The sequence below is a fragment of the Gopherus evgoodei genome, chromosome 3, assembly GCF_007399415.2.
Source record: "Gopherus evgoodei ecotype Sinaloan lineage chromosome 3, rGopEvg1_v1.p, whole genome shotgun sequence".
NCBI lineage: Eukaryota > Metazoa > Chordata > Testudines > Testudinidae > Gopherus > Gopherus evgoodei.
Genome location: NC_044324.1, coordinates 48127632 through 48142087, shown reverse-complemented (window position 1 = coordinate 48142087; position 14456 = coordinate 48127632). Strand labels below are relative to the sequence as shown.

Below are 14456 nucleotides of genomic sequence, written 5' to 3'. Positions count from 1 at the left end.
TTCTCCAGTCGTACGGTACAACCCCTGAGTTCACCGATTCATTAAAAATTCTCGCTAATGGGCTTGCAATGTCATGTGCCAGTTCCTTTAATATTCTCGGATGAAGATTGTCTGGGCCCTCCGATTTTGTCCCATTAAGCTGTTCAAGTATGGCTTCTACCTCAGATGTGGTAATATCCACCTCCATATCCTCATTCCCCGCTAAGCACAGTAAGTCAGCAGTGTGCGTCCACAGTACCGAGGTTAGCATCGACTTTTGGAGCATTGCACTGTGGTAGCTATCCCACAGTTCCTGCAGTCTCCGCCCCCCCATTGGAATTCTGGGTTGCGCTCCCAATGCCTGATGGGGCAAAAACATTGTCACGGGTGGTTCTGGGTACATGTCGTCAGGCCCCCTCCTCCCTCTGTGAAAGCAATGGGAAAAAATAATTTCTCACCTTTTTTCCTGGGTTACCCGTGCAGACAACATACTACGGCAAGCATGGAGCCTGCTCAGCTCACTGTCACTGTATGTCTCCTGGGTGCTTTTGACAGATGTGGTACTGCAGTGCTACACAGCAGTAGCTCCTTGCCTTTGCAAGTTGGCAAAGATGGTTATTACTCATACTGTACCATCTGCTGCTTTGCAAGTTGGGAAAGACAGTTACCAGTCATACTATACTGTCTGCTGCTGTCATGGGCGCTCCGGGCCAGCCTCAGTGAGATTGGTCGGGGGCACCTGGACAAAAAATGGGAATGACTTCTCAGGTCATTCTCTTTTTTAAGTTTTGTCTAATGGAGATTCAGTCCTGCCTAGAATATTAGGCAAGCCTACTAAAGAACCACAGATGCAAGCGGCCACTCTGTGTCAGAGACCCAGACATCCTGCAGAAATGATAAGCTGCATGCCATTCTAGGGGGTACCCCTACCACAACCCCACCCATTGTTTCCCTCCTCCCCTACCCCTCCCTGGCTACCTTGGCAATTATCCCCCCATTTGTGTGATGAAGTAATGAAGAATGCATGAATTTGAAACAACACTGACTTTATTGCCTCTGCAAACAGAGATCAAAGGGAAGTAGAGTGAACCACCATTCTGCACTTGCTCAGCCTATAGTTGGACTGCTCCTTACTACTGTTCAGGCTTCATGAGCCATGGAAGCAAGGGGTAGACTGGGGTAGGTGCGACCGCACAGTGCTGCCCACTGGGAGAGGAGCCTGAGGCAGAAGCCTCCAGCTGGCATGATATTCCAGGCAGGACTGAATCTCCATTACACAAAACTTAAAGAGAGAATGACCTGAAGTCATTCCCATTTTTGTCCAGGCGCCCCCGACTGACCTCACCGAGGCTAGCCAGGAGCACCCGCAGGACAACAATGACAGCTACCAGTCATACTGTGCTGTCTGTCGTCTGCACGGCAAGGTGATGCTGCTGTGTAGTGCTCCAGTACAACGTCTGCCAGCAGCATCCAGTAGACATACGGTGACAGTGAAAAAAGGCGATTTTTCCTGTTGCTTTCATGGAGGGCGGGGGTGGGGGCTGACGACATGTACCCAGAACCACCTGTGACAATATTTTTGACCCATCAGACATTGGGAGCTCTGTCCAAAATTCAAATGGTTGGTGGAGACTGCGGGAACTGTGGGATAGCTACAGTCATCAGTAGTTCCTCCCTCCATGAGAGCAACCACAGACAATCGTTTTGTGCCTTTTTTCTGTGCAGATGCCATAGCACAGCAAGCATGGAGCCCGTTCAGCACACCACAGCAGTTATGAGCATTGTAAACACCTTGCGCATTATTGTGCGCTTTATGCAGAACCAGAAGCTGAAAAACTAGGCGAGGAGGTGACGGCAGTGCAGTGATGAGAGTGATGAGGACATGGACACAGACTTCTCTCAACTTATGGGCCCTGGCAATGTGGATATCATGGTGATAATGGGGCAAGTTCATTCCATGGAATGCCAATTCTGGGCCTGGGAAACAAGCACAGACTGGTGGGATTGCATATTGTTGCAGGTCTGGGATGATTCCCTGTGGCTCCAAAACTTTCACATGCATAAGAGCACTTTCATGGAACTTTGTGACTTGCTTTCCCCTGCCCCGAAGTGCAAGAATACCAAGATGAGAGCAGCGCTCACAGTTCACAAGCGAGTGGCGATAGCCCTATGAAAGCTTGCAACACCAGACAGTACCAGTCAGTCTGGAATCAATTTGGAGTGGGCAAATCTACTGTGGCGGTTGCTGTCATGCAAGTAGCTAACGCAATCACTGAGCAGTTGCTATGAAAGGTAGTGACTCTGGGAAATGTGCAGGTCATAGTGGATGGCTTTGCTGCAATGGGGCTCCCTAACTGTGGTGGGGTAATAGACAGAACCCATATCCTTATCATGGGACCAGACCACCAAGGCAGCGAGTACATAAACGGAAAGGGGTGCTTTTCAATGGTACTGCAAACACTGGTGGATCACAAGGGATGTTTCACCAACATTAACGTGGGATGGCCGGGAAAGGTTTATGACACTTGTGTCTTCAGGAACTCTGGTCTGTTTAAATGGCAGCAGGAAGGAATTTACTTCCCAGACCAAAAAATAACAGTTGGGGATGCTGAAATGCCTATAGTTATCCTTGGGGACCCAGCCTACCCCTTAATGCCCTGGCTCACAGGCACCCTGGACAGTAGTCAGGAGCTGTTCAACTATAGGCTGAGCAAGTGCAGAATGGTGGTAGAGTGTGCATTTAGACATTTGAAGGGTCGCTAGCGCAGTGTACTGACTCGCTCAGACCTCAGCAAAACCAATATCCCTATTGCTGTTGCTGCTTGCTGTGTGCTCCACAATCTCTGTGAGAGTAAGGGGGAGACTTTTATGGCTGGGTGGGAGGCTGAGGCAAATCACCTGGCCGCTATTTACATGCAGCCAGACTCCAGGGCGGTTAGAAGATTACAGCAGAGTGCGCTGAGCATCAGAGAAGCTTTGAAAACCAGTTTCATGACTGGCCAGGGTACCGTGTGATAGTTCTATTTGTTTCTTCTTGATGAAAATCCGCCCCCTTGGTTGACTCTAATTCCCTGTAAGCCAACCGCCCTCCCCACTTCGATCACAGCTTGGAAATAAAGTCACTGTCATTTAAAAACCATGTATTCTTTATTAATTGATTATAAAAATAGGGAGATAACTAACAAGGTAGCCTGGGCGGGGTGTGGAAGGAGGGGAAGAGGGAAGGAAAAGGCCACTACAATACTTATTAAAAAGGCCACTTGAATACTTGTTGAATGACAGCCTTCTGTCCACTGGAGTGGAGTGGTTGGGTGCCCGGAGGCCCCCCGGCGTTCTTGAGCATCTGGGTGAGGAGATGGCTATGGAACTTGGGGAGGGGGGAGGGCAGTTAAACAGGGGCTGTAGTGACAGTCTCTCCAGCTGATGTTCCTGAACTTCCACCAGACGCTGGATCATGTCCATTTGTTCCCACAGTAGCCCCAGTGCTGCATCCTGCCTCCTCTGATCTTCCTGCGACCACCTCTCCTCATGTTCACTGGCCACTTTCCTCTCCTGTGCTATTGTGTCCCTCCACACTTTCTGCTGAGCTCTTTCAGTGCTGGACACCTGCACGAGCTCAGAGAACATTTCATAGCGCAGACTTTTTTTTTTTTTGCCGCTGTCATAAACAGATAGTTAAGGGTTAATGTCTCTTTTACCTGTAAAGGGTTAACAAACAGTGAACCTGGAACACCTGACCAGAGAACCAATCAGGAGACAAGATACTTTCAAATCTCAGTGGAGGGAAGTTTTTGTTTGTGTGTTTTCTTTGTCTGTTGTTCTCTCTGGGTTCTGAGAGGATAACCAGACGTACCTACAGGCTCTCTCATTTTCTGTTCAAATAGTAAGTAACATTAGAAGGCGGTTTAGTCTTTTTGATTGTTTTCTTTATTTGCAAATGTGTATTTTGCTGGAATGATTTTAATGTGCATTTGTGCTGGGGGGAAAGCTCCTCTCTTGTGTCTATAAGTTGAAAGACCCTGTAACATTTACCATCTTGATTACAGAGACTTCTACTTTTTTCTTTCTTTTATTAAAAACTTTTCTTCTTTAAGACCTGATTGATTTCTTCCCTTGTTAAGGCTCAAGGGAATTGAGTCTGTACTCACCAGGGAATTTGTGGGAGAAAGGAGGGAAGGGAGGGGGGAAGTGGAATTCCTCTGTGTTTTAGATTCACGGAGCTTGAATCTGTATTACCTCTTGGTGAGGGGAAAAGAGGAGGAGGGAAGGTAACATTCCTCTCTGTTTTAAGATTCAAGGAGTTGAATCACAGTGATCTCCTAGTGTACCCAGGGAGGGGAGGATCTGGGAGGAAGAAAGGAGGGAGGGGGAATGGTTTATTTTCCTTTGTTGTGAGACTCAAGGGGTTTGGGTCTTGAGGGTCCCTAGGGAAGGTTTTGGGGGGACCAGAGTGTACCAGGCACTCCAAGTCCTGGTTGGTGGCAGCACTACAAAATCTAAGCTGGTAATTAAGCTTAGGGGAATTCATGCTGGTACCCCATCTTTTGGACTCTAAGGTTCAGAGTGGGGATTTATACTATGACAGCCGCCTTATCTGAGATAGCTTTTGGGATGGAAGAGGGAGGCTTGAAACATTTGCTGTTGTGGGAGGGAAAAAAGGGAGAGAAGTATTTAAAAAGATACATTGTACAGAACAATGGGTATACTCTTTCATGGTGAACAACACTATTCATATTACATAGCACATGTGATTTTGGTATAAGGTCATTTTTTGCATCTTATATTGCGTGCCTGCGACTTTGGTGTAAGAGATCAAACACGCTGGGCAACAGAATTCGGCTCACAGGTGGCCATGGTAAACCATAGTCTTTCAGCTTCTGCAACCTTCATAACAGCAGCGCCCTCCTTTCCCATACCAAGCAAAGCCCATTGAGTTGTCCATTTAGGGCTGCAGTTTTCGTGTTAACGTGCATCAGCAGAAACAAAACCACCCCCCCATCCTTTTCTCTGAGATGACTGCTTTAACCCTCCCCCCACCGAACCATGTGGCTGGTATTAGGGAAGATCCCTGCTAGCCAAACGCGAACAGCTCAGTGCGAATGCCCCCCACCCCACTTGGCTAACTGTGGGGAGAATTTCTTTTCAGCCACAGGCAAACAGCCCAGTAGGAACGGCTACCTATGAATGTCCCCTTAATTAAATTCCCGTATTTCAACCAGGTTACCATGAACGATATCACTCTTCTGAGGAGATAAAGAATGGATGTTACTTGAATGCAAGCACTGGGACCATATGCTGCCAGACTTTGTCATGCAACGATACCAGATTACTTGCTACTAGCATGACGTGGTAAAGTGTCCTACCATGGAGGACAGAATAAGGCTGCTCTCCCCAGAAACCTTCTACAAAGGCTTTTAGAGTACCTCCAGGAGAGCTTCATGGAAATGTCCCTGGAGGATTTTTCTCCATCCTCAGACACGTTAACAGACTTTTCCAGTAGCTGTACTGGCCACAAATGCATCCCAAGTCCTCAGGGCAAATTAATCATTAAAAAATGCTTGCTTTTAAACCATGTTTTACATTTACAAAGGTACACTCACCAGAGGTCCCTTCTATGGCTTCATGGTCCGGGATACCGCCTTGGGAGGGTTGGGGAGGGTATTTCAGTCAGGATGAGAAAAAGATCCTGGCTGCCAGGGAGAACAGTGTGTTGTATGCTCTCCTCAACCTCCTCCTCATCATCATCTTCTCTGTGCGCAAAATCCTCAGGCATGGTGACTGAGAGTACCCCATCATCGGAGTCCATGGACAGGGCTGGGGTAGCGGTGGTGGCCCCCCCTAGAATTGCTTGCAGCTCAGCACAGAAGTGGCATGTCTGCAGCTCTGTCCTGGAGCGTCTGTTTGATTCTTTCGCTTTCTGGTACTCTTGTCTCAGCTCCTTAAGTCTCATGCGGCACTGTGTTGAATCCCTCTTGTGGCCTCTGTCCATCGTGGCCTTGGAGATTTTTTCAAATGTTTTGGCATTCTGTCTTTTGGAACGGAGTTCTGATAGCACAGATTCGTCTCCTCATACAGTGATCAGATCCAGTACCTCCCGTACGGTCCATGCTGGAGCTCTTTTTTAGATTCTGGGACAGCATGGTCACCTGTGCTGATGAGCTCTGCATGGTCACTTGTGGTGATCAGCTCTCCACGCCGGGCAAACAGGAAATGAAATTCAAAAGTTCACAGGGCTTTTCCTGTCTACCTGGCCAGTGCATCTGAGTTCAGATTGCTGTCCAGAAGATCACAATGGTGCACTGTGGGATAGGTCTCGGAGGCCAATACTGTCAAATTGCATCCACATTAACCCTAATTTGAACTGACAATGTTGATTTCAGCGCTATCCCCTCGTCAGGGAGGAGTACAGAAATCAATTTTAAGAGCCCTTTATCTCTACAAAAATGGCTTCACTGTGTGGATGGGTGCAGGGTTAATTTGATTTAACGCTGTTAAATTTGACCTAAACTCATAGTGTAGGCCAGGCCTTGTATTTCTTCAGGAAGTAGAAGTTCTGTTAAGTTTTGCTTTCTTTTCCTTCATGTTGTGGAGTTTCCATTTCAGATGGCAACATTTGATATCTTCCATAGTTGTTTGCAGTGTTGTAGCCGCGTGACCAGAGGATATTAGAAAGGCAAGGTCAGATGATGGCTTGTGCAGCAGGGACCAACATGGATACAAAAACACTGCATTCACCCGCAAGAGTAACATTGGAACAGGAAACTAGGCCACGCAGAATGGAGCCAAGTTGAGTGGCTTATTTATTTGCCCTGTGATCGTTTTTAATTGAGATGAATACATCCACCATTAAAGAGTGTATCAAACCACCCTTTCTCTTGGCTTGCTTCCTAATTAGGAACATGAATTTCTGAATATCATCCACATCAGTGAGTTTTGGTATTGCTGTTGTGTAAAAACCTACATCGAAGTGACTACACAGATCCCAGTGATTAATGAATTCATTAGATACCTGAGAGCTCCAGAACTGGCTGTATTTGCAATATTCATTATAGTTAGAAAATGTTAATGCGGGGAAAACCCATGATAATGTAACAGGCTTGTGGACCTAAGGCAGCTTACCTTGCTAGAGAAACCCACTCATGAATGTCACCAAAGAGCTCTGAGGGGAAATTGCTCACATCTGTGCTAAACAAATAACTGACTGGCTGAGAAAACTGTTATGTGTCTCTTTGGTTGCTGCTAAGCACTGGAATAAATTGTTCAGGGAGGTTGTGGAATCTCCATCACTGGAGGTTTTTAAGAGCAGGTTAGACAAATACCTATCAGGGATGGGCTAGAAAATACTTCGTCCTGCCGTGAGTGCAGGGATTGGACTAGATGACCTCTTGAGGTCCCTTCCAGTCCTATGATTCTATTCATACTCTACTTTTGGAACTACAGCAGACAGGATCTGCTTGGACCTTGAGGACTGGGAATCAACAATACAGATTCCGTCTGCAAAGAGATGTGATCTCTGCCCCTTTATGGGAGGATGCTAGTACAGTGTATGGTTTCCAGGAGTCTCCAACATATTTCACAGAGTGCTACGTAATATTGGTAATGTTGCACTGCACAGTGAGTGTAGAGAATTGGTGTGTGTGTGTGTGTGTGTGTGTGTGTGTGTGTGTGTGTGTGTGTGTGTGTGTGTGTGTGTGTGTGTGTGTGTGAAAGACAGAAAATTAACTCTGCAATTTAAGCATAAAGAATGAATGGATTATTAATCCTTTTTGTAATCGTAATACTGGGAGGAATTTCGGAAATGTCAGCAAAAGACATCATTTACCATCAAGGCTTATCCTTATGACCTGATATATGGCATCATTTAAATCCACCAAAGCTACCTAGGGGTCATCCTCTGTTCTCCCTTCCCTTTTTAAACTGTTTTTATGCACTTAGTTCCATTATTTTTTGCCTCATTTGTTCTTCAGTCCAGCCTTTCTTTATTTAACAAAATTCTACCTGAATATCTATCTATCTATCTATCTATCTATCTATCTATCTCAATCACTGAGGTATCTCAGCTAATAGTTCCTTTTCCCCTTATGCATTAATATGTGATATCTTCTTTTTAAACTGGCTATATGAAAAGTAATTTAAAAAAATCTCTTTGCCTGAGTTTCACCTTCTGGAAAATAAGGATAGTAATGTTTAGTTACCTCAGAAGGCTGTAGTGAGGCTTAATCCATTAATATTTGCAAGGTGCTTTGAGATCCTTGCATGGCAAATTACTATAGAAGTACAGAATATTATTATTAGAAAGATATTTTTACTGATAACAGCAGTTACTACACATTAAATCTGTTGGGAACAGTAATAACTACAGCTAATTCACCTTGCCTCTACCTCACTGTTTGCTGATAACTGTGTATTTAACATGAGTTACCACTGCACGTACAACCTCAAGACCTTGCTTTGCTGTTGCCAACCACAGGAGAGGCGGATCAGCCTCAAACAATCCCAGATTCGTGTTCCAAAGTGTATTACGTTTAGTTATATATTAACAACCACAGTAGTTGTACATTCACATATTCAGTCAGCATCTGGCTTTTAAGTTAATATGAAGACTGAGGGGTTTTTCTGCGGTGAATTTCGATACAAAGACATTTATTTTTATTGAAATATTTTTTTATCAAAAATATAGATTTTTCACCGAAATATTAAACTGAAAAATTTTCAGTGGAAACTGTCAGGTGAAAAAACAAACAAACAAACGAACAAAACCCCAAACCAAACCAAACCAAAACCAATGATTTGTAAGTGCTTCATGGGAGCTGTAATTCAATTGCCTCATGTCCTCATTGTTATCTATGGGCAGGGTTCTCTGGCCAGATTACATCTTCTGTGATGCACCGTCATCTTCTCTCTTGCTGAGCTACTGCAGTGCATCATGGGAGTTCCTGACTACGGGGCTTTATGAGAAAAATCGTTTTGGTTTGGGTTTTTTTAAAAAAAAAAAGTTAAAAATTTCCATCGACTACATTTTTTATGAAAAATTCTATTGAGTCAAAAACTCAGTTTTCCATCGTAAAATAATTTTGATTGAAAATAGTTGACCACCCCTAGTGTTAAAGTGACTAGATTTATGCACAATAATTCCTCATGTATCCTATTAATTGCTGATTTTCAACACTTCTGCTAATGCATCTCAGCAATTTCTTTCCACCTTTCAGTCTGATAAAGGCAAAGAAATCTTGCTTGCCTGCTTTCTTTCATTAACATTTGCTTCATTTTTGGTCTCCAAACCAGTTCTTTTTGCTTTCCAATATTTCATTTCTGTACCCTGCAGATTTGTCTTTTGTGTTGTGCTCTGTCAAAGAGATATAATAAGTGTCAGTATGTCTCAGTTAATACTGCACTGAATAATGGACCCAGAGTTTAAAATAACCTCAAAAAAGTCACTGCACATGTCAGATAATGAAGAGCTTGTCTGGGCAGCTGGACTCTCTGGAGTTAGATTAATATTCCATAGGTCTGTTTATTTTTATCAACATGTATATTCCTGAAAGTCACTGCACATTTTATAACCGTCACTGCACATTTGTGTATCACTGTCACTGCACATTTCTTAAGCACCGTCTGCCCCACATGTCTGAGGGGTCCAATCCCACCTGTCCTCAAACCCTTGACAATGCTGATATTACAGGGCTCTTTTAGGTGTATGTTCACTTTAGAGTTGGCATACTCCATATAGAACTGCCATATTTCACACCCAACTGAAGCTTCTTCTGCTCATCTCAGCTAGCTCTTTAGCTGAGACCTTTCAGAAACAGTAGATGTCCTGGTCAAAATACTTCTGCTCAATAAGGGCTGAGCGAAGGCACATTGAAAGTCATAGCTCATGTAGGTGCTTTTGAAAATCCCACTAGGTACCTATCTGCATCTTTAGGTGTCTAAATGCCTTTGTAAACCTGGCCCTAACTCATTTTAGAAAATGGAGTTTAGGCTCCTAAGCCATATAAGTGCTTCTGAAAATGTTACCCTGAAGCTATGTATGAGTGTCTTAGAACTGCTCCTTTTGTCTTCACAATCACACAGCTCCTTTAATATAAGAACATAAGAAAGGCCATACTGGGTCAGACCAATGGTCCATCTACCCCAGTATCCTGTCTTCTGACAGTGGTCAATGCCAGGTGCCCCACAGGGAATGAACAGAACAAGTGATCATCAAGTGATCCATCCTGTCTTGCCCATTCCCAAACTCTGACAAAGAGGCTAGACACTTCAGAGCATGGTTTTGCATCCCTGCCCATCCTGGCTAATAGCCATCGAGGGACCTATCCTCCATTAACTTATCTAGCTCTCTTTTGAACCCTGTTATAGTCTTGGCTTTCACAACATCTTTTGGCAAAGAGTTCCACAGGTTGACTATACCTTGTGTGAAGAAATACTTCCTTTTGTTTATTTGAAACTTGCTGACTATTAATTTCATTTTATGACCCATAGTTCTTGTGTTAAGAGAAGGATAAATAACACTTCCTTATTTACTTTCTCCACGCGAGTCAGGATTTTATACACATCTATCATATGCCCCCTTAGTTATCTCTTTTTCAAACTGAAAAGTCCCAGTCTTATTAATCTCTCCTCATAATCCAAAAGTATTTCCTTTATCATTACTTGGTAGAGCACTTTGAGAGAGCTTGCACTACATAATATAAACCCAATTTCCATTCTCTGTGATTACATTCATGCTTTCCCCAAGAACTCTGTTTTATTTCAAAAACTTGTCAAATTTGTAAAGCATAGTAAATCCATGCTGAGGCCCTAGCAGCCCAGGTGACCTCTCAATTTATCCCTGATGAATTTTTCTTATATCTGCCACACAGTTGAAAATCTTATCACTATGTTTATACACATTGTTTTTTTCACAGTCTGGGAACTCTCTGTTTCATCTCTGTCTCCTGTTTTTGGTTCCAATGGATCCTTCTTGAACTTTTGATTACATTTGTGACTTCCTTGTTAATCTACACTGGCTTTGTTTTCTCTTCTTGTGGCACACCTTACCCATGGGAAACACTCGTTTATCTTTGAACACTTTTTATTTCCACTCTGTCTTCTTGCTTTCCATTGCATTGTCTCATTTGATTTCATTTAAAACTATCTGGTTTACATCCTCTTGAATTTCAGTGTCTTTATTTGTCCTCTTGATGCTGTCACTGTAAGTCATAGCTCAAGGATAACTAATTTAAACATGGTCATTATTGTTCAGACATTCTCTGTCTTCAACTATGTGTTACTCAGAACAAACCCTGAAATTTTGGAATGGCTGTTGAACTTGCTTCAAAAACTAGACAATTTGGGAACCTCTCTCAGACTTTATAAATAAACAAACAAACAAACAAATAAATAAATAAAATACTAAATTTGTTGTAGTTCAGTAGCACCTGGGAATCCCAGTAATAGACCAGGACCCTTTTGTAGTGGCTGCTGCACAAACATAGAACAAAAAGGCAGTCCCTGCCCTCCAAAGAACTCACTCTACTCAAGACTCATCTTCTGACAACAAAACCCTCAAAAATTGGACATGGCTTATCCCAAAGCCCTGTATGGGAACACCCTGAACTTGCATGAAGTCTCGACATGAATCAAAATTCAACCTTTATGACAGGTTCTTCCTCTGTGGTGCCAAAATCTGAGATCTGCACTTTCCTGAGTTTGGTTGGTTTAGATCTGGATCAGAAATTTGCAGCTCGCGCTCATCCATACCTTAACCAACATCCAGAGAAAACTCTTCTTGAAAAGATCAAAGGTCAGATTTTGTCAACAGATGCATAGATGGGGCTCTCAATGAAAGCAGTGAGGGACACACACACATACAGGGATCCAAGTGTGACTTTAAGTAAGGGGAAGGATCAGATAAGCACATTTAAGTTGCCCACCTAGTTAGCTATATTTTTTTTCAGTCTGTACACAAGGGTAAACACAGGGCTATTTGAAACAACAAAGTGTTCACTTGCACAAAAAGGAATCCCAGTTCTAGCTCCACCACTGATATCTTCTTTTAACTTGCTCAGTGGCACGTGTGTTTTTTATTAAAGAATAGGGCAAGGCACAAACTGAGCCTAAAGCTGCTGTGGGAGAATAATACCAGTGTAAGGGGATGACCAAGTAGTTTAGTGCTGTCACAGCAGCTCCTACAAACCATCCTTCCTTTCTGTTAGGGTAGGGAGCATGGTGAAAGGAAAGACGCATAGCTCTAAGTCCTTATCTACACACAAGATTGTGCCATTTTAGTTAAACAGGTGCAAACCCTTGAGTAGACACTCTTATTTCTGGTTGAAAGTGGTTTATTTTTGTTCAGCTTAACCCTGTCAACTCACTGAGCAAAACCAAAATAAGCCACTCTTCAGTTGCAGTCAGAGCATGCACATGGGGATTCGCACTAGTTTAACTAAACTGGTTTAAATTCAGACCCTTAGTTAAACTGGTATAACTGTGTTCATACAAACCCTAAGTGGGGCTTTCCTTATGCAGTGGGAGAGAACCATGTTTTTGCAACTTGCTCCCCCAGATCCTGCCAGATACCAGAAAGAAAGAAAGTAAGAAAGAAAGATTGGCTAGATTGTCAGTCTCAACAGGAAGTGATCAACAGCTCGATGTCTAGTTGTCAGCTGGTATCAAGCGGAATACCCCAGGAGTCAGTCCCAGAGCTGGTTTTGTTCAACATCTTTATTAATTATATGGATAACAGGATGGATTGCACCCTCAGCAAGTTCGCAAATGACACTAAGCTGGGGGAAGAGGTAGATACACTGAAGGGTAGGGATAGGTTCCAGAGTGACCTAGGCAAATTGGAGGATTGGGCCAAAAGAAATCTGATGAGGTTCAACAAATACAAGTGCAGAGTCCAGCACTTAGGACGAAAGAATCCCATGCACTGCTGCAGGCTGGGGACCGACTGGCTAAGCAGCAGTTCTGAGGATTACAGTGGATGAGAAGCTGGATATAAGTCAGGAGTGTTCCCTTGTTGTCAAGAAGGCTAATGGCATATTGGGCTGCATTAGTAGGAGCATTGCCAGCAGATTGAGCGAAGTGATTATTTTCATCTATTCGGCACTGGTGAGGCCACATCTGGAATATTGCATCCAGTTTTGGGCCCTCCACTACAGAAAGGATGTGGACAAATTGGAGGGAGTCCAGTGGAGGGCAACGAAAATGGTTAGGGGGCTGGGGCACATGACTTATGAGGAGAGGCTGAGGGAACTGGGCTTGTTTAGTCTGTAGAAGAGAAGAGGGAGGGGAGATTTGATAGCAGCCTTCAACTACCTGAAGGGGAGATCCAAATAGGATGGAGCTCGGCTGTTCTCAGTGGTGATAGATGACAGAACAAGGAACAATGGTCTCAAGTTGCTGTGGGGGAGGTCTAGGTTGGATATTAGGCAACACTATTTCACTAGGGAGGTAGTGGAATCTCCATCCTTAGAGATCTTTAAGGCCCACCTTGACAAAGCCCTGGCTGGGATGATTTAGCCCTGGTCTACGCTACAAGTTTAGGTCGAATTTAGCAGTGAATTTAGCAGGTGAAAGCCTGCACCCATCCACATGACAAAGCCGTTTTTTTGACTTAAAGGACTCTTAAAATCAATTTCTGTACTCCTCCCCAACAAGGGGATTAGCGCTGAAATCGACCTTGCCGACTTGAATTTGGGATAGTGTGGTCGCAGTTCGATGGTATTGGCTTCCTGGAGCTATCCCAGAGTGCTTCATTGTAACCGCTCTGGACAGCGCTCTCAACTCAGATGCACTGGCCAGGTAGACAGGAAAAGGCCCGCGAACTTTTGAATCTCATTTCCTGTTTGGCTAGTGTGGCAATCTGCAGGTGAGTGCAGATCTCATCAGCAAAAGTGACCATGATGGAGTCCCAGAATTGCAAAAGAACCCCAGCATGGACCGAACAGGAGGTACGGGATCTGATCGCTGTGTGGGGAGACGAATCCGTGCTATCAGAACTCCGTTCCAAAAAACAAAAAGTCCAAACATTTGAAAAAATCTCCAAGGGTATGAAGGACAGAGACTATAACATGGACCCGCAGCAGTGCCAAGCGAAACTTAAGGAGCTGAGGCAAGCCTACCAAAAAATAGAGAGGCAAATGGCTGCTCCAGGTCAGAGCCTCAGACATGCTGCTTCTATGATGAGCTGCCATTCTAGGGGCTGTCCCCACAACTACCCGAGCGCTGTGCTTTGATTCCGTCAATGGAGTAGCATGCAAGAGGTATGCGGGTTTTGGGGACAAGGAAGATGATGAGGAGGAGGTTGAAGATAGCTCACAGCAAGCAAGTGGAGAAACAGTTTTCCCTGACAGCCAGGAACTGTTTCTCACCCTGGACCTGGAGTCAGTACCCCCCGCACCCACCCATGGCTGCCTCCCAGACCGAGGTCGGCTAAAAGAGCACCCAGGAGACAACGACAATGCCTACCAGTCGTAATGCACTGTCTGCTG

At 44.3% G+C, this 14456-nt stretch overlaps 1 long non-coding RNA gene across 1 annotated transcript; it reads left to right on the top strand.

Annotated features, from left to right (window-relative positions):
- Nucleotides 1-2151: 2151 nt before the first annotated feature.
- Nucleotides 2152-12717, top strand: LOC115647473. The gene is made up of 3 exons (XR_003999327.1): nt 2152-2442; nt 3099-3103; nt 12707-12717. It is a non-coding gene; the product is annotated as an uncharacterized LOC115647473 (long non-coding RNA).
- Nucleotides 12718-14456: the final 1739 nt, after the last annotated feature.